Below are 19,782 nucleotides of genomic sequence, written 5' to 3'. Positions count from 1 at the left end.
CAGAACCTTCATGGTTATCACTATCTTCCTCATCCTGACTCTCCCTGTTGGTGTCTTCAGTATTCGGCGATACTTTGTCAGACGCGACTTGATTTTTCTTTAACTTCTTAGCTGCCTTCTTTTTCTGTTGATCGCACCAAAAAGGATCGCTCTTCCTCTTTCTATACCTCAAGGAGTCCATGCCTGATCGGTTTGCTGATGTCCGAGCTTCTGAGTATGCGTCTGGCCAAATACGAGCGGGAAAGTTTTTCTTCACCAGGCCTAAAAAATTTCAAGTGAGGTTTGTAATACATATTACACTACATATTAAAAGCAAAAAATTGTTAATCTTAACAGTTCATTGTTCCATCAATTTTTTCAATAAGATCCGCCCCATTATTATCTCTTTTAAGTCAAGATTTTAAGACAAACTCAACCTTTGAAAATTTTTGTTCTCTTTGGCGAGGTAGGCTTTCTCTCTTCACTGTCTCGCGTGGGTGAAATAATTTCTCTCTGCAGGCCCTTTTCACCCCACAGTGCCACTCGCAAGATTTTACCATACTGCTCAGGTCTGTCAGCCTTTGGTAAACTCTCCAGATCAATGTCGTTGTAAAAGCTCGGAAGGTCTTCTGTCTGATCATCCCTTGCGTCATCCTGAATCTTTTCTCTATGCACGTCTATCTAAAAAAATTGACAACCTCAACTATTCTCAATCAAGTAACATACTCTATCGATAGGTCTTGAGAGTTAAGTGACTACAATCTATAATGAACATTCCTAAATCGAGTTTATAACAAGATTATTTTAAAGATTCGAAAATACTCACAATCGCTTTCAAACTCTGCAGCTGTTGCTCCAATTTCTTGTTGCAATCAGCGACAGCCTTCTGGTTACTCTGTATCAAATCAGGGATCAATTGTTTGTCCTCCTTCAGAATTGCTTCAATTTTGGCATGGTTACTACATTTCTAAACAACCAATTAATGCATTGAAAGCTTCTATTAAAGTTACACTATAAGTTTAAAAAACCTATGGACAAAAAGTTTTGCAAGCTCTCAGAGCAAAAATGCATTTAATCAATTAGGTTTTCTCCGCCTTTACTACTCTCAGCAACCCATCATACATAATCTGACTACTCTAAACCAGTAGAAACATTATTCTAACCAAATTCTCCGGCGTTTGAGACATGTTGTTTGGAGTCGGAGTTCCAGTTGCATTGTGTGTCCACTTCGCACCCCTCTTTGGCGTTGCAATCACGTCTCTCTCACACTGATCGGAAAATGACGAATAGAGCTCTCTCAACGACTCGTATTCAACCGCCATTGCAGCTGGTGTTCCATGCTTCAAAAGGACGCATTCTGTGTCCACATTATCAATCTTCAGGGTTACTTTTTCATCTATTTCCAACTGCATTCTCTGGCTCACTTGAAATTCCTTCCGCCATCGAGGGTCAAATAATGATAACTTCAAGACCTGGCACGCTTCAGTAAGAAAAACAAATTCAATTTTGAAAGGCATCTTGTACCTGAAAATAAGAGAATTATTGAGAACCTTTTAAACTACTACAGCCGAACTGATATCAAGATTAGAGGGCCAGATAAGAACACATATAGCATTAACAAAACTTTTTGAATGTGAAAGTATGTATCAATAAACTGCACCTAAACGTAGCAACATAAAAACACAAGTTTCTGCTAGCATGAGACCGATTAACAATTGCCATTCAAACTAAACCTCAGTCTATCAATGTCTATGGTCGCTTCAAATGCCATTTGGAATTTCTTCGCTCATGTCACTTGAATGAACGGACACCGTCGAATCAAAACTCACGTCTCCGGTTAGATCAACAACTTCCGAATTAGCTCTCTCTAAAGTTTGTACTCTTTCTTCGAGTTGTCTGATCTTTTCCTTAAGCGCATTCATCTCAGAGAGCAAGCTGCGGAGAGTAACCGTGGAAGTAGGAACATTTGGAACAGAAGACGAGCGACGCCTTTCATAAATAAGGCCAGTTTCATTCAAAACGAGACCTGTTTGTTCCATTGTCAAAGCTGAAAAACTAACCCTATTTTTAATATAATAAGCGAAAAAGCCGAAAATTCCGTGTGAAATATCTACTTTTTTGTAGGGCAAAAAGGCAAACCATTCTTTTTGCACTACAATCTACATACTACTGGTAGTCTGAGATATCAAATTGGTTTGATTTGGACAACTCTAAGACTTAATTCGAAAGACCTATTTTTTAAATTACTTATTTGAAATAATCGCAAATTTCCGTATGAAAAACTAAATCTTTTCCTAGGCAAGCTATACCAAAAACTCTTTTTACTTTACACTCTCATTGCACTGGTGATACTCCATACCAAGTTTGGTTCACTTTGAACAACTCTATGACCTAATCAAAAAGACCTACTTTTAAAAAATTATTTAAAATTAATTATTCGAATTAATCAAAATTTCCGTACGAAAAACTAACTTTTTTTCTACGCAAGCTTTAGCAAAAATTCTTTTTGTTTTAGCATCTAGTTGCCCATGGGATACTCGATATCGAGTTTGGTTAGATTTGGACAACTCCTTGACCCGATAAAATTTAACTATTTTTAAAAATAAAGTAAGCGAAAAAGTCGAAATTTCCGTGTGAGATATCCACTTTTTTTGTGGGGCAGTTAGGCAAACCATTCTTTTTGCATTACAACCTACATACTACTGGTAGTCTGGGATAACAATTTGGTTTGCTTTGAACAACTTGACCCGATGAAAAAGACCTATTCTTAAAATTCGTTATTTGCGAAATTCGCAAATTTCAGTATGAAAAACTAACTTTTTTCCTAGGCAAGCTATACCAAAAATTCTTTTTGTTTTACAATCTAGTTAACCATGGGATACTTGATACCGAGTTTGGTTTGCTTTGAACAACTCCTTGACCCGATGAAAAAGACCTATTCTTAAAATTCGTTATTTGCGAAATTCGCAAATTTCCGTATGAAATACTAACTTTTTTTCTACGCAAGCTATAGTAAAAATTCCTTTTGTTTTACAATCTAGTTACCCATGGGATACTCGGTACCGAGTTTGCTTCGATTTGAACAACTCCTTGACCCGACGAAAAAGACCTATTTTTAAAATTATAATCGCAAAATTATTCGAAATAATAGCAAATTTCCGTATGAACTACTAACTTTTTTCCTAGGCAAGCTATACCAAAAATTCTTTTTGTTTTACAATCTAGTTACCCATGGGATACTTGATACCGAGTTTGGTTCGATTTGAACAACTCATTGACCCGACGAAAAAGACCTATTTTTAAAATTAATTATTCGAATTAATCGCAAATTTCCGTACGAAAAACTAACTTTTTTTCTACGCAAGCTATGCCAAAAATTCTTTTTGTTTTACAATCTAGTTACCCATGGGATACTCGATACCGAGTTTGGTTCGATTTGAACAACTCCTTGACCCGACGAAAAAGACCTATTTTTAAAATTCGTTATTTGCGAAATTCGCAAATTTCCGTATGAAATACTAACTTTTTTCCTAGGCAAGCTTTACCAAAACTTCTTTTTGTTTTACAATCTTGTTACCCATGGGATACTCGATACCGAGTTTGGTTCGATTTGAACAACTCCTTGACCCGACGAAAAAGACCTATTTTTAAAATTCGTTATTTGCGAAATTCGCAAATTTCCGTATGAAATACTAACTTTTTTCCTAGGCAAGCTATACCAAAACTTCTTTTTGTTTTACAATCTAGTTACCCATGGGATACTCGATACCGAGTTTGGTTCGATTTGAACAACTCCTTGACCCGACGAAAAAGACCTATTTTTAAAATTCGTTATTTGCGAAATTCGCAAATTTCCGTATGAAATACTAACTTTTTTCTACGCAAGCTATAGTAAAAATTCCTTTTGTTTTACGATCTAGTTACCCATGGGATACTCGGTACCGAGTTTGCTTCGATTTGAACAACTCCTTGACCCGACGAAAAAGACCTATTTTTAAAATTATAATCGCAAAATTATTCGAAATAATAGCAAATTTCCGTATGAACTACTAACTTTTTTCCTAGGCAAGCTATACCAAAAATTCTTTTTGTTTTACAATCTAGTTACCCATGGGATACTTGATACCGAGTTTGGTTCGATTTGAACAACTCATTGACCCGACGAAAAAGACCTATTTTTAAAATTAATTATTCGAATTAATCGCAAATTTCCGTACGAAAAACTAACTTTTTTTCTACGCAAGCTATGCCAAAAATTCTTTTTGTTTTACAATCTAGTTACCCATGGGATACTTGATACCGAGTTTGGTTTGCTTTGAACAACTCCTTGACCCGATGAAAAAGACCTATTCTTAAAATTCGTTATTTGCGAAATTCGCAAATTTCAGTATGAAAAACTAACTTTTTTCCTAGGCAAGCTATACCAAAAATTCTTTTTGTTTTACAATCTAGTTAACCATGGGATACTTGATACCGAGTTTGGTTTGCTTTGAACAACTCCTTGACCCGATGAAAAAGACCTATTCTTAAAATTCGTTATTTGCGAAATTCGCAAATTTCCGTATGAAATACTAACTTTTTTTCTACGCAAGCTATAGTAAAAATTCCTTTTGTTTTACAATCTAGTTACCCATGGGATACTCGGTACCGAGTTTGCTTCGATTTGAACAACTCCTTGACCCGACGAAAAAGACCTATTTTTAAAATTATAATCGCAAAATTATTCGAAATAATAGCAAATTTCCGTATGAACTACTAACTTTTTTCCTAGGCAAGCTATACCAAAAATTCTTTTTGTTTTACAATCTAGTTACCCATGGGATACTTGATACCGAGTTTGGTTCGATTTGAACAACTCATTGACCCGACGAAAAAGACCTATTTTTAAAATTAATTATTCGAATTAATCGCAAATTTCCGTACGAAAAACTAACTTTTTTTCTACGCAAGCTATGCCAAAAATTCTTTTTGTTTTACAATCTAGTTACCCATGGGATACTCGATACCGAGTTTGGTTCGATTTGAACAACTCCTTGACCCGACGAAAAAGACCTATTTTTAAAATTCGTTATTTGCGAAATTCGCAAATTTCCGTATGAAATACTAACTTTTTTCCTAGGCAAGCTTTACCAAAACTTCTTTTTGTTTTACAATCTTGTTACCCATGGGATACTCGATACCGAGTTTGGTTCGATTTGAACAACTCCTTGACCCGACGAAAAAGACCTATTTTTAAAATTCGTTATTTGCGAAATTCGCAAATTTCCGTATGAAATACTAACTTTTTTCCTAGGCAAGCTAAACCAAAACTTCTTTTTGTTTTACAATCTAGTTACCCATGGGATACTCGATACCGAGTTTGGTTCGATTTGAACAACTCCTTGACCCGACGAAAAAGACCTATTTTTAAAATTCGTTATTTGCGAAATTCGCAAATTTCCGTATGAAATACTAACTTTTTTCCTAGGCAAGCTATACCAAAACTTCTTTTTGTTTTACAATCTAGTTACCCATGGGATACTCGATACCGAGTTTGGTTCGATTTGAACAACTCCTTGACCCGACGAAAAAGACCTATTTTTAAAATTCGTTATTTGCGAAATTCGCAAATTTCCGTATGAAATACTAACTTTTTTCCTAGGCAAGCTATACCAAAACTTCTTTTTGTTTTACAATCTAGTTACCCATGGGATACTCGATACCGAGTTTGGTTTGATTTGAACAACTCCTTGACCCGACGAAAAAGACGTATTTTCAAATATACTTATTCAAAATTATTCGGAAAAAATAGCAAATTTCCGTATGAGATACTAACTTTTTTCCTAGGCAAGCTATACCAAAACTTCTTTTTGTTTTACAATCTAGTTACCCATGGGATACTCGATACCGAGTTTGGTTCGATTTGAACAACTCCTTGACCCGACGAAAAAGACCTATTTTTAAAATTCGTTATTTGCGAAATTCGCAAATTTCCGTATGAAATACTAACTTTTTTCCTAGGCAAGCTATACCAAAACTTCTTTTTGTTTTACAATCTATTTACCCATGGGATACTCGATACCGAGTTTGGTTAGATTTGGACAACTCCTTGACCCGACGAAAAAGACCTATTTTTAAAATTCGTTATTTGCGAAATTCGCAAATTTCCGTATGAAATACTAACTTTTTTCCTAGGCAAGCTATACCAAAATTTCTTTTTGTTTTACAATTTAGTTACCCATGGGATACTCGATACCGAGTTTGGTTAGATTTGGACAACTCCTTGACCCGACGAAAAAGACCTATTTTTAAAATTATAATCGCAAAATTATTCGAAATAACAGCAAATTTCCGTATAAACTACTAACTTTTTTCCTAGGTAAGCTATACCAAAAATTCTTTTTGTTTTAGAATCTAGTTACCCATGGGATACTCGATACCGAGTTTGGTTAGATTTGGACAACTCCTTGACCCGACGAAAAAGACCTATTTTTAAAATTCGTTATTTGCGAAACTCGCAAATTTCCGTATGAAATACTAACTTTTTTTCTACGCAAGCTATAGTAAAAATTCTTTTTGTTTTACAATCTAGTTACCCATGGGATACTCGATACCGAGTTTGGTTCGATTTGAACAACTCCTTGACCCGACGAAAAAGACCTATTTTTAAAATTCGTTATTTGCGAAATTCGCAAATTTCCGTATGAAATACTAACTTTTTTCCTAGGCAAGCTATACCAAAATTTCTTTTTGTTTTACAATTTAGTTACCCATGGGATACTCGATACCGAGTTTGGTTAGATTTGGACAACTCCTTGACCCGACGAAAAAGACCTATTTTTAAAATTATAATCGCAAAATTATTCGAAATAACAGCAAATTTCCGTATAAACTACTAACTTTTTTCCTAGGTAAGCTATACCAAAAATTCTTTTTGTTTTAGAATCTAGTTACCCATGGGATACTCGATACCGAGTTTGGTTAGATTTGGACAACTCCTTGACCCGACGAAAAAGACCTATTTTTAAAATTCGTTATTTGCGAAACTCGCAAATTTCCGTATGAAATACTAACTTTTTTTCTACGCAAGCTATAGTAAAAATTCTTTTTGTTTTACAATCTAGTTACCCATGGGATACTCGATACCGAGTTTGGTTCGATTTGAACAACTCCTTGACCCGACGAAAAAGACCTATTTTTAAAATTCGTTATTTGCGAAATTCGCAAATTTCCGTATGAAATACTAACTTTTTTCCTAGGCAAGCTATACCAAAATTTCTTTTTGTTTTACAATTTAGTTACCCATGGGATACTCGATACCGAGTTTGGTTAGATTTGGACAACTCCTTGACCCGACGAAAAAGACCTATTTTTAAAATTATAATCGCAAAATTATTCGAAATAACAGCAAATTTCCGTATAAACTACTAACTTTTTTCCTAGGTAAGCTATACCAAAAATTCTTTTTGTTTTAGAATCTAGTTACCCATGGGATACTCGATACCGAGTTTGGTTAGATTTGGACAACTCCTTGACCCGACGAAAAAGACCTATTTTTAAAATTCGTTATTTGCGAAACTCGCAAATTTCCGTATGAAATACTAACTTTTTTTCTACGCAAGCTATAGTAAAAATTCTTTTTGTTTTACAATCTAGTTACCCATGGGATACTCGATACCGAGTTTGGTTCGATTTGAACAACTCCTTGACCCGACGAAAAAGACCTATTTTTAAAATTCGTTATTTGCGAAATTCGCAAATTTCCGTATGAAATACTAACTTTTTTCCTAGGCAAGCTATACCAAAATTTCTTTTTGTTTTACAATTTAGTTACCCATGGGATACTCGATACCGAGTTTGGTTAGATTTGGACAACTCCTTGACCCGACGAAAAAGACCTATTTTTAAAATTATAATCGCAAAATTATTCGAAATAACAGCAAATTTCCGTATAAACTACTAACTTTTTTCCTAGGTAAGCTATACCAAAAATTCTTTTTGTTTTAGAATCTAGTTACCCATGGGATACTCGATACCGAGTTTGGTTAGATTTGGACAACTCCTTGACCCGACGAAAAAGACCTATTTTTAAAATTATAATCGCAAAATTATTCGAAATAATAGCAAATTTCCGTATGAACTACTAACTTTTTTCCTAGGCAAGCTATACCAAAAAGTCTTTTTGTTTTACAATCTAGTTACCCATGGGATACTCGATACCGAGTTTGGTTCGATTTGAACAACTCCTTGACCCGACGAAAAAGACCTATTTTTAAAATTCGTTATTTGCGAAATTCGCAAATTTCCGTATGAAATACTAACTTTTTTCCTAGGCAAGCTATACCAAAACTTCTTTTTGTTTTACAATCTAGTTACCCATGGGATACTCAATACCGAGTTTGGTTCGATTTGAACAACTCCTTGACCCGACGAAAAAGACCTATTTTTAAAATTCGTTATTTGCGAAATTCGCAAATTTCCGTATGAAATACTAACTTTTTTCCTAGGCAAGCTATACCAAAACTTCTTTTTGTTTTACAATCTAGTTACCCATGGGATACTCGATACCGAGTTTGGTTTGATTTGAACAACTCCTTGACCCGACGAAAAAGACGTATTTTCAAATATACTTATTCAAAATTATTCGGAAAAAATAGCAAATTTCCGTATGAGATACTAACTTTTTTCCTAGGCAAGCTATACCAAAACTCCTTTTTGTTTTACAATCTAGTTACCCATGGGATACTCGATACCGAGTTTGGTTCGATTTGAACAACTCCTTGACCCGACGAAAAAGACCTATTTTTAAAATTCGTTATTTGCGAAATTCGCAAATTTCCGTATGAAATACTAACTTTTTTCCTAGGCAAGCTATACCAAAACTTCTTTTTGTTTTACAATCTATTTACCCATGGGATACTCGATACCGAGTTTGGTTAGATTTGGACAACTCCTTGACCCGACGAAAAAGACCTATTTTTAAAATTCGTTATTTGCGAAATTCGCAAATTTCCGTATGAAATACTAACTTTTTTCCTAGGCAAGCTATACCAAAATTTCTTTTTGTTTTACAATTTAGTTACCCATGGGATACTCGATACCGAGTTTGGTTAGATTTGGACAACTCCTTGACCCGACGAAAAAGACCTATTTTTAAAATTATAATCGCAAAATTATTCGAAATAACAGCAAATTTCCGTATAAACTACTAACTTTTTTCCTAGGTAAGCTATACCAAAAATTCTTTTTGTTTTAGAATCTAGTTACCCATGGGATACTCGATACCGAGTTTGGTTAGATTTGGACAACTCCTTGACCCGACGAAAAAGACCTATTTTTAAAATTCGTTATTTGCGAAACTCGCAAATTTCCGTATGAAATACTAACTTTTTTCCTAGGCAAGCTATACCAAAACTTCTTTTTGTTTTACAATCTAGTTACCCATGGGATACTCGATACCGAGTTTGGTTCGATTTGAACAACTCCTTGACCCGACGAAAAAGACCTATTTTTAAAATTCGTTATTTGCGAAATTCGCAAATTTCCGTATGAAATACTAACTTTTTTCCTAGGCAAGCTATACCAAAACTTCTTTTTGTTTTACAATCTAGTTACCCATGGGATACTCGATACCGAGTTTGGTTTCATTTGAACAACTCCTTGACCCGACGAAAAAGACGTATTTTCAAATATACTTATTCAAAATTATTCGGAAAAAATAGCAAATTTCCGTATGAGATACTAACTTTTTTCCTAGGCAAGCTATACCAAAACTTCTTTTTGTTTTACAATCTAGTTACCCATGGGATACTCGATACCGAGTTTGGTTCGATTTGAACAACTCCTTGACCCGACGAAAAAGACCTATTTTTAAAATTCGTTATTTGCGAAATTCGCAAATTTCCGTATGAAATACTAACTTTTTTCCTAGGCAAGCTATACCAAAACTTCATTTTGTTTTACAATCTATTTACCCATGGGATACTCGATACCGAGTTTGGTTAGATTTGGACAACTCCTTGACCCGACGAAAAAGACCTATTTTTAAAATTCGTTATTTGCGAAATTCGCAAATTTCCGTATGAAATACTAACTTTTTTCCTAGGCAAGCTATACCAAAATTTCTTTTTGTTTTACAATTTAGTTACCCATGGGATACTCGATACCGAGTTTGGTTAGATTTGGACAACTCCTTGACCCGACGAAAAAGACCTATTTTTAAAATTATAATCGCAAAATTATTCGAAATAACAGCAAATTTCCGTATAAACTACTAACTTTTTTCCTAGGTAAGCTATACCAAAAATTCTTTTTGTTTTAGAATCTAGTTACCCATGGGATACTCGATACCGAGTTTGGTTAGATTTGGACAACTCCTTGACCCGACGAAAAAGACCTATTTTTAAAATTCGTTATTTGCGAAACTCGCAAATTTCCGTATGAAATACTAACTTTTTTTCTACGCAAGCTATAGTAAAAATTCTTTTTGTTTTACAATCTATTTACCCATGGGATACTCGATACCAAGTTTGGTTAGATTTGGACAACTCCTTGACCCGACGAAAAAGACCTATTTTTAAAATTATAATCGCAAAATTATTCGAAATAATAGCAAATTTCCGTATGAACTACTAACTTTTTTCCTAGGCAAGCTATACCAAAAATTCTTTTTGTTTTACAATCTAGTTACCCATGGGATACTCGATACCGAGTTTGGTTCGATTTGAACAACTCCTTGACCCGACGAAAAAGACCTATTTTTAAAATTCGTTATTTGCGAAACTCGCAAATTTCCGTATGAAATACTAACTTTTTTCCTAGGCAAGCTATACCAAAACTTCTTTTTGTTTTACAATCTAGTTACCCATGGGATACTCGATACCGAGTTTGGTTCGATTTGAACAACTCCTTGACCCGACGAAAAAGACCTATTTTTAAAATTCGTTATTTGCGAAATTCGCAAATTTCCGTATGAAATACTAACTTTTTTCCTAGGCAAGCTATACCAAAACTTCTTTTTGTTTTACAATCTAGTTACCCATGGGATACTCGATACCGAGTTTGGTTTCATTTGAACAACTCCTTGACCCGACGAAAAAGACGTATTTTCAAATATACTTATTCAAAATTATTCGGAAAAAATAGCAAATTTCCGTATGAGATACTAACTTTTTTCCTAGGCAAGCTATACCAAAACTTCTTTTTGTTTTACAATCTAGTTACCCATGGGATACTCGATACCGAGTTTGGTTCGATTTGAACAACTCCTTGACCCGACGAAAAAGACCTATTTTTAAAATTCGTTATTTGCGAAATTCGCAAATTTCCGTATGAAATACTAACTTTTTTCCTAGGCAAGCTATACCAAAACTTCATTTTGTTTTACAATCTATTTACCCATGGGATACTCGATACCGAGTTTGGTTAGATTTGGACAACTCCTTGACCCGACGAAAAAGACCTATTTTTAAAATTCGTTATTTGCGAAATTCGCAAATTTCCGTATGAAATACTAACTTTTTTCCTAGGCAAGCTATACCAAAATTTCTTTTTGTTTTACAATTTAGTTACCCATGGGATACTCGATACCGAGTTTGGTTAGATTTGGACAACTCCTTGACCCGACGAAAAAGACCTATTTTTAAAATTATAATCGCAAAATTATTCGAAATAACAGCAAATTTCCGTATAAACTACTAACTTTTTTCCTAGGTAAGCTATACCAAAAATTCTTTTTGTTTTAGAATCTAGTTACCCATGGGATACTCGATACCGAGTTTGGTTAGATTTGGACAACTCCTTGACCCGACGAAAAAGACCTATTTTTAAAATTCGTTATTTGCGAAACTCGCAAATTTCCGTATGAAATACTAACTTTTTTTCTACGCAAGCTATAGTAAAAATTCTTTTTGTTTTACAATCTATTTACCCATGGGATACTCGATACCAAGTTTGGTTAGATTTGGACAACTCCTTGACCCGACGAAAAAGACCTATTTTTAAAATTATAATCGCAAAATTATTCGAAATAATAGCAAATTTCCGTATGAACTACTAACTTTTTTCCTAGGCAAGCTATACCAAAAATTCTTTTTGTTTTACAATCTAGTTACCCATGGGATACTCGATACCGAGTTTGGTTAGATTTGGACAACTCCTTGACCCGACGAAAAAAACCTATTTTTAAAATTCGTTATTTGCGAAACTCGCAAATTTCCGTATGAAATACTAACTTTTTTTCTACGCAAGCTATAGTAAAAATTCTTTTTGTTTTACAATCTATTTACCCATGGGATACTCGATACCAAGTTTGGTTAGATTTGGACAACTCCTTGACCCGACGAAAAAGACCTATTTTTAAAGTTATAATCGCAAAATTATTCGAAATAATAGCAAATTTCCGTATGAACTACTAACTTTTTTCCTAGGCAAGCTATACCAAAAATTCTTTTTGTTTTACAATCTAGTTACCCATGGCATACTCGATACCGAGTTTGGTTAGATTTGGACAACTCCTTGACCCGACGAAAAAGACCTATTTTTAAAATTATAATCGCAAAATTATTCGAAATAATAGCAAATTTCCGTATGAACTACTAACTTTTTTCCTAGGCAAGCTATACCAAAAATTCTTTTTGTTTTACAATCTAATTACCCATGGGATACTCGGTACCGAGTTTAGTTCGATTTGAACAACTCCTTGACCCGACGAAAAAGACCTATTTTTAAAATTAATTAATCGAATTAATCGGAAATTAACGTACGAAAAACTATTTCTTTTCCTAGGCAAGCTATAGCAAAAATTCTTTTTGTTTTACAATCCAGTTACCCATGGGATACTCGATACCAAGTTTGGTTAGATTTGGACAACTCCTTGACCCGACGAAAAAGACCTATTTTTAAAATTATAATCGCAAAATTATTCGAAATAATAGCAAATTTCCGTATGAACTACTAACTTTTTTCCTAGGCAAGCTATACTAAAAATTCTTTTTGTTTTACAATCTAGTTACCCATGGGATACTCGATACCGAGTTTGGTTAGATTTGGACAACTCCTTGACCCGACGAAAAAGACCTATTTTTAAAATTCGTTATTTGCGAAATTCGCAAATTTCCGTATGAACTACTAACTTTTTTCCTAGGCAAGCTATACCAAAAATTCTTTTTGTTTTACAATCTAGTTACCCATGGGATACTCGATACCGAGTTTGGTTAGATTTGGACAACTCCTTGACCCGACGAAAAAGACCTATTTTTAAAATTCGTTATTTGCGAAATTCGCAAATTTCCGTATGAAATACTAACTTTTTTCCTAGGCAAGCTATACCAAAATTTCTTTTTGTTTTACAATTTAGTTACCCATGGGATACTCGATACCGAGTTTGGTTAGATTTGGACAACTCCTTGACCCGACGAAAAAGACCTATTTTTAAAATTATAATCGCAAAATTATTCGAAATAACAGCAAATTTCCGTATAAACTACTAACTTTTTTCCTAGGTAAGCTATACCAAAAATTCTTTTTGTTTTAGAATCTAGTTACCCATGGGATACTCGATACCGAGTTTGGTTAGATTTGGACAACTCCTTGACCCGACGAAAAAGACCTATTTTTAAAATTCGTTATTTGCGAAACTCGCAAATTTCCGTATGAAATACTAACTTTTTTTCTACGCAAGCTATAGTAAAAATTCTTTTTGTTTTACAATCTATTTACCCATGGGATACTCGATACCAAGTTTGGTTAGATTTGGACAACTCCTTGACCCGACGAAAAAGACCTATTTTTAAAATTATAATCGCAAAATTATTCGAAATAATAGCAAATTTCCGTATGAACTACTAACTTTTTTCCTAGGCAAGCTATACCAAAAATTCTTTTTGTTTTACAATCTAGTTACCCATGGGATACTCGATACCGAGTTTGGTTAGATTTGGACAACTCCTTGACCCGACGAAAAAAACCTATTTTTAAAATTCGTTATTTGCGAAACTCGCAAATTTCCGTATGAAATACTAACTTTTTTTCTACGCAAGCTATAGTAAAAATTCTTTTTGTTTTACAATCTATTTACCCATGGGATACTCGATACCAAGTTTGGTTAGATTTGGACAACTCCTTGACCCGACGAAAAAGACCTATTTTTAAAGTTATAATCGCAAAATTATTCGAAATAATAGCAAATTTCCGTATGAACTACTAACTTTTTTCCTAGGCAAGCTATACCAAAAATTCTTTTTGTTTTACAATCTAGTTACCCATGGCATACTCGATACCGAGTTTGGTTAGATTTGGACAACTCCTTGACCCGACGAAAAAGACCTATTTTTAAAATTATAATCGCAAAATTATTCGAAATAATAGCAAATTTCCGTATGAACTACTAACTTTTTTCCTAGGCAAGCTATACCAAAAATTCTTTTTGTTTTACAATCTAATTACCCATGGGATACTCGGTACCGAGTTTAGTTCGATTTGAACAACTCCTTGACCCGACGAAAAAGACCTATTTTTAAAATTAATTAATCGAATTAATCGGAAATTAACGTACGAAAAACTATTTCTTTTCCTAGGCAAGCTATAGCAAAAATTCTTTTTGTTTTACAATCCAGTTACCCATGGGATACTCGATACCAAGTTTGGTTAGATTTGGACAACTCCTTGACCCGACGAAAAAGACCTATTTTTAAAATTATAATCGCAAAATTATTCGAAATAATAGCAAATTTCCGTATGAACTACTAACTTTTTTCCTAGGCAAGCTATACTAAAAATTCTTTTTGTTTTACAATCTAGTTACCCATGGGATACTCGATACCGAGTTTGGTTAGATTTGGACAACTCCTTGACCCGACGAAAAAAACCTATTTTTAAAATTCGTTATTTGCGAAATTCGCAAATTTCCGTATGAAATACTAACTTTTTTTCTACGCAAGCTATAGCAAAAATTCTTTTTGTTTTACAATCCAGTTACCCATGGGATACTCGATACCTAGTTTGGTTAGATTTGGACAACTCCTTGACCCGACGAAAAAGACCTATTTTTAAAATTCGTTATTTGCGAAATTCGCAAATTTCCGTATGAAATACTAACTTTTTTCCTAGGCAAGCTATACCAAAATTTCTTTTTGTTTTACTATTTAGTTACCCATGGGATACTCGATACCGAGTTTGGTTAGATTTGGACAACTCCTTGACCCGACGAAAAAGACCTATTTTTAAAATTATAATCGGAAAATTATTCGAAATAACAGCAAATTTCCGTATAAACTACTAACTTTTTTCCTAGGTAAGCTATACCAAAAATTCTTTTTGTTTTAGAATCTAGTTACCCATGGGATACTCGATACCGAGTTTGGTTAGATTTGGACAACTCCTTGACCCGACGAAAAAGACCTATTTTTAAAATTCGTTATTTGCGAAACTCGCAAATTTCCGTATGAAATACTAACTTTTTTTCTACGCAAGCTATAGTAAAAATTCTTTTTGTTTTACAATCTATTTACCCATGGGATACTCGATACCAAGTTTGGTTAGATTTGGACAACTCCTTGACCCGACGAAAAAGACCTATTTTTAAAATTATAATCGCAAAATTATTCGAAATAATAGCAAATTTCCGTATGAACTACTAACTTTTTTCCTAGGCAAGCTATACCAAAAATTCTTTTTGTTTTACAATCTAGTTACCCATGGGATACTCGATACCGAGTTTGGTTAGATTTGGACAACTCCTTGACCCGACGAAAAAAACCTATTTTTAAAATTCGTTATTTGCGAAACTCGCAAATTTCCGTATGAAATACTAACTTTTTTTCTACGCAAGCTATAGTAAAAATTCTTTTTGTTTTACAATCTATTTACCCATGGGATACTCGATACCAAGTTTGGTTAGATTTGGACAACTTCTTGACCCGACGAAAAAGACCTATTTTTAAAGTTATAATCGCAAAATTATTCGAAATAATAGCAAATTTCCGTATGAACTACTAACTTTTTTCCTAGGCAAGCTATACCAAAAATTCTTTTTGTTTTACAATCTAGTTACCCATGGCATACTCGATACCGAGTTTGGTTAGATTTGGACAACTCCTTGACCCGACGAAAAAGACCTATTTTTAAAATTATAATCGCAAAATTATTCGAAATAATAGCAAATTTCCGTATGAACTACTAACTTTTTTCCTAGGCAAGCTATACCAAAAATTCTTTTTGTTTTACAATCTAGTTACCCATGGGATACTCGGTACCGAGTTTAGTTCGATTTGAACAACTCCTTGACCCGACGAAAAAGACCTATTTTTAAAATTAATTAATCGAATTAATCGGAAATTAACGTACGAAAAACTATTTCTTTTCCTAGGCAAGCTATAGCAAAAATTCTTTTTGTTTTACAATCCAGTTACCCATGGGATACTCGATACCAAGTTTGGTTAGATTTGGACAACTCCTTGACCCGACGAAAAAGACCTATTTTTAAAATTATAATCGCAAAATTATTCGAAATAATAGCAAATTTCCGTATGAACTACTAACTTTTTTCCTAGGCAAGCTATACCAAAAATTCTTTTTGTTTTACAATCTAGTTACCCATGGGATACTCGATACCGAGTTTGGTTAGATTTGGACAACTCCTTGACCCGACGAAAAAAACCTATTTTTAAAATTCGTTATTTGCGAAATTCGCAAATTTCCGTATGAAATACTAACTTTTTTTCTACGCAAGCTATAGTAAAAATTCTTTTTGTTTTACAATCTATTTACCCATGGGATACTCGATACCAAATTTGGTTAGATTTGGACAACTCCTTGACCCGACGAAAAAGACCTATTTTTAAAGTTATAATCGCAAAATTATTCGAAATAATAGCAAATTTCCCTATGAACTACTAACTTTTTTCCTAGGCAAGCTATACCAAAAATTCTTTTTGTTTTACAATCTAGTTACCCATGGCATACTCGATACCGAGTTTGGTTAGATTTGGACAACTCCTTGACCCGACGAAAAAGACCTATTTTTAAAATTATAATCGCAAAATTATTCGAAATAATAGCAAATTTCCGTATGAACTACTAACTTTTTTCCTAGGCAAGCTATACCAAAAATTCTTTTTGTTTTACAATCTAGTTACCCATGGGATACTCGATACCGAGTTTGGTTAGATTTGGACAACTCCTTGACCCGACGAAAAAGACCTATTTTTAAAATTCGTTATTTGCGAAATTCGCAAATTTCCGTATGAAATACTAACTTTTTTTCTACGCAAGCTATAGCAAAAATTCTTTTTGTTTTACAATCCAGTTACCCATGGGATACTCGATACCTAGTTTGGTTAGATTTGGACAACTCCTTGACCCGACGAAAAAGACCTATTTTTAAAATTCGTTATTTGCGAAATTCGCAACTTTCCGTATGAAATACTAACTTTTTTTCTACGCAAGCTATAGTAAAAATTCTTTTTGTTTTACAATCTAGTTACCCATGGGATACTCGATACCGAGTTTGGTTAGATTTGGACAACTCCTTGACCCGACGAAAAAGACCTATTTTTAAAATTATTTATTCGAATTAATCGGAAATTAACGTACGAAAAACTAACTTTTTTCCTAGGCAAGCTATGCCAAAAATTCTTTTTGTTTTACAATCTAGTTACCCATGGGATACTCGATACCGAGTTTGGTTAGATTTGGACAACTCCTTGACCCGACGAAAAAGACCTATTTTTAAAATTCGTTATTTGCGAAATTCGCAAATTTCCGTATGAAATACTAACTTTTTTTCTACGCAAGCTATAGTAAAAATTCCTTTTGTTTTACAATCTAATTACCCATGGGATACTCGATACCGAGTTTAGTTCGATTTGAACAACTCCTTGACCCGACGAAAAAGACCTATTTTTAAAATTAATTAATCGAATTAATCGGAAATTAACGTACGAAAAACTATTTCTTTTCCTAGGCAAGCTATGCCAAAAATTCTTTTTGTTTTACAATCTAGTTACCCATGGGATACTCGATACCGAGTTTGGTTCGATTTGAACAACTCCTTGACCCAACGAAAAAGACTTATTTTTAAAATTCGTTATTTGCGAAATTCGCAAATTTCCGTATGAAATACTAACTTTTTTTCTACGCAAGCTATAGTAAAAATTCTTTTTGTTTTACAATCTAGTTACCCATGGGATACTCGATACCGAGTTTGGTTCGATTTGAACAACTCCTTGACCCGACGAAAAAGACCTATTTTTGAAATTATTTATTCGAAATAATCGCAAATTTCCGTATGAAAAGCTAACTTTTTTCCTAGGCAAGCTATGCCAGAAATTCTTTTGGTTTTAGATTCTATATACACTGGTGATACTCCATACCAAGTTTGGCTTGATTTGGACAACTCCTTGACCCGATAAAAATAAACTAATTTTTAGAATAAGCGAAAAAATGAGATTGAAAACACAGCTAATTTTTAGTCGCTTGTTGGTAATCTAGGGTTTCCCCTGCAAGCAACTAAAAAAAAAGCCATGTGTTGGATGATTATAAATTTATAAATGCATACATCATAAAGGAGAAAGAGAAAAAAAGCGAAACAAAGTCAATTAATGACTCGAATTGATCAAATTAAGTAAACTAAGCAATTGATGAAATAAACAAACTATACAAAGTTCAAGGCATGAAAATCATCAAACAAATCAAAACATCGGAAAACAATTCAAAACTTCAGAATCATAAAATCATCATTGGCGAATTTCCTGTAATTAGGCAGTAATCTTTGCCCCCAACATGTAAGGTGTGTTCGCCTTTTTGGAGGCTTCTTTATCTTCAATTTCATCGGCGCACAAGCTAATTCCTTGGTTCGCCCAATCTTCACAACCTTCATGTTGCCAAACTTTCCTTCTTCTACGGCTCGAATTGCTTTATTGCAATGGCCTACACCGAGAAAGTTGACCCAGCCATTGTACACTGGGTTTTTCTTCTGATTGGGTCGAAGTTTGCCAAGTGCAACGCTTTCAACGCCAAAAAACAATTGCTTAACATGCCCCATCACCTGTTCAACTGGGATTCCATTGGCATCGAACCCAACAAACTTGAAGGACAAGGGCAGCAATTCCTCGATCTTCCGTTTTGGTGGCCTGTAAAACGATCGATTGTACTCATCTGCCTCTCGATCTGCTTTGATCTTCAAGCAATGCTCTTTCTTCGCCTTCTTCGCCTCTCCACCAGGGACCGGAATTTCACTAACACAAACGCCTTCGCCAAGAATATCATCATCATCGAAATGCTCCGACATCATAAATCTGAAATATTCGGTCATATAATGACGAAACTAGCTTTAAAACCCGTTATATCGAACAGCGCGGACCCTGCGGTCACTCTGCAGCCAACCCTGCTATTGCTCTGCTCTCTGCTGCAGTCACTCTACTGCCAATCTACTCCATAGTCACTCTACGCAGTCACTCTGCACTCGATCTGCAGGCATACGGGCGCTTACAACTCATTCGTGCAACGCATTCTCATTCTCCTTTCTCTACTTTCGTTGCCGTCTGTGTGAGCTTTCGGAAAATTCTATTTCATTTCACCTTCATCTTCATACATGCTTACCTCGGGGAAGTAGAAGGCAGTCATTGAGCCTCTCTCTGCTGTCACTTGACGGGACAGCACACCGAATTAGCATGTCACGTGACCCGCTGGACGCGGTGAACGAAAGTTTCACTTTCTCATCTGTGTAAGAAGTTATGAAGATGAAGAAAACAATGGAATAGTAAAAGTAACATATTCGAGAAGCTCTATAGATGGGGGCGATCATTATGGAAGTTAAATTCGAAT

General features: G+C 34.5%; 1 protein-coding gene across 6 annotated transcripts in view; it reads left to right on the top strand.

The window, feature by feature from the left end:
• LOC142339898 (uncharacterized) overlaps nucleotides 1-19,782 on the top strand; it is a 61,281-nt gene that overhangs the window by 29,969 nt on the left and 11,530 nt on the right. The gene's annotated exons all lie outside the window — the stretch shown is intronic.

The sequence above is a fragment of the Convolutriloba macropyga genome, chromosome 5, assembly GCF_964194025.1.
Source record: "Convolutriloba macropyga chromosome 5, txConMacr16.3, whole genome shotgun sequence".
In the NCBI taxonomy this organism is placed as follows: domain Eukaryota; kingdom Metazoa; phylum Xenacoelomorpha; order Acoela; family Convolutidae; genus Convolutriloba; species Convolutriloba macropyga.
Note: the sequence above shows the minus strand (reverse complement) of the source record. Positions and strands in the feature narration are given on the sequence as shown.